This window comes from Lipotes vexillifer, unplaced genomic scaffold (genome assembly GCF_000442215.2).
Source record: "Lipotes vexillifer unplaced genomic scaffold, Lipotes_vexillifer_v1.1 scaffold1108, whole genome shotgun sequence".
Taxonomy (NCBI): Eukaryota; Metazoa; Chordata; class Mammalia; order Artiodactyla; family Lipotidae; genus Lipotes; species Lipotes vexillifer.
The window spans coordinates 572,646-574,755 of NW_006770064.1; positions in this window are offsets into that span (position 1 = coordinate 572,646).

Consider the following 2,110-nt stretch of genomic DNA (forward strand, 5'->3'; position numbering starts at 1 on the left):
AAAGAACTAGGTCAAAGTTGTAATTGTAATAAGGGACCAAAACCTCAAAATCTTTATGTCCCCAATGTGTAATACATTACCTGAAATATAGTAGTTTGCCTAATAATGGTTGCTGAATTGTCCTGGGGTTTCATTGCTGTATTCTTTAGTACATTTTATGCCTTGTAGCATTCTCTGGAAATGTGCTTCTGTGATCTCTGACCAAATCTAACTGGAACACTTTTGTATTAAAGGGCTGTGAATCCCTAGGTAGTGATTTCAGCATGCTTCCACTCTTATGCCAAATCTAAACCATATGCTGTCAAAAGCATTGCCCTAGGGTTAAAATCAGATCCAGAAAAATTAAGTGTTTCCATGAATTTAGGCTAATTCCCAGTAGTTATTCTTGTTCCAATTCCTGCTTTCAAATGATTAAAAAAGATACAGCAAAGTAGGTTAAAATGTCTGTTTTCATATATACATTGGAAAAATCCTTTATAGCAGGAGAATATGTACTTAAAATTTGAGCACAGATTACACTGGTTCTTCAAGGTGCCCAAATGTATCTAAGAAGTTAAATAGGTGGTGGGAGAGCTGGATTAAAAGAAGAAATATGAATATTAAAATCAAACCAATCCACTTGGGCCAGGACCCGAACCAAGTGATGAGAGGAAATGTAAGAAATCAGATAGAGACTGGTGTCTAGAATGAATGATAACAAACACAAAGTGATGTGTTTTTGAAGATATCATGGATGGCCAGTATGAGAAGGCATATCATCCAGCTGGAAACTGGCAAAACACTTAGGAATTGTAAGCATTCTAGTCACTCAGAGGAGTAAAGAATGCAAAGAGAAATATCAGCAGATTAAAGTTCTTTATTGCTCCTGGAAATACCTGACAAGAAAGATGGAAGGATTGAAATTTTGTATAAATTGTATACTGAGCTTTTGAAAACTCAAATTTAATTTTATCATCCATTACACCCCAGATACACAGACACAGACACATGCGTGCACACGCACACACACACACACACACACACACACACACACACACACACCATCTCAGTGATTTCCCAGGACTCTTAGAATTTTTTGAAAACAAACAAAAAATAATAATAAAATCTAAAGATCTCAACACGCCTGCATGACATGAAATTGGCCAACTTCTTCAACCCATCTCAAGATATGCTGCTCCTAGTTTGCTCACTGCAGTCACAATGACTATCATTCAAATCCTTAACCTCCTCATACTCCCTCTCCCCTTTCCCTTATAAACTCTAAATTATATTTCAGTTCTCATCCTAAGCTTCTTGACAGAACGTCCCCTGAAATCACAAAATCATATTTACCTATTGTAGACCATGGTAATATTATTCTAATTTCCTTGTAATATTACTTTGTAATATTAAGTATATCATTAACTAGATGCTAAGTTCCATGAGTAGAAAGACACTATATCTTTTTGCTTACCATGGTGTTCTCAGAACCTAGTATAATGCACAGCATATCTGGGTTCAGTATGGCAAGGACTCAAGAAAAAAATAATTAGTGGAAGACTTATTAGAACAGAGTACAGGTTAAATTCTTAGATGTAAAATCAGAATAGTATTCCTAATACTAAAAAAAGGGATACATGCATGGATACAACACAACTAACAGAAAGATGGTTGAACGGCCTATATAAGGCTTTCCAAAGTCTGAAAAAATATCTGAACTGAGATATTTGCAGCCTTTAGCAAAACGGCAGCTTTTGCATTTAGTTACAACAAAATAATAATAATAATAATAATGAAGCAGTTAACATTTCATGTGCCAGGAACTTGTCTATACATGGTAACTCCTTATATGAGATAGGAATTATTATTATCCCAATTTTTGATACAATAATGTTGAAGAACACAGATTTTCTTGTCTGGAAACATACCTGAGTTATATCTAAGAGGTAGCTGTGCTTAAGTATGAACCCAGGTATTAGTATATAGCATATATTCTTTGTTTGGAACTGTACCCTATTTTCAGGAAGACCTACTCACACTATATAAATAACATAAACACAATTCTTGGTGAAGGATTGTCCAAGCTACAGTCAATCTCGTAAGAGGCTCCCAGGGTCATTATAACATAGCT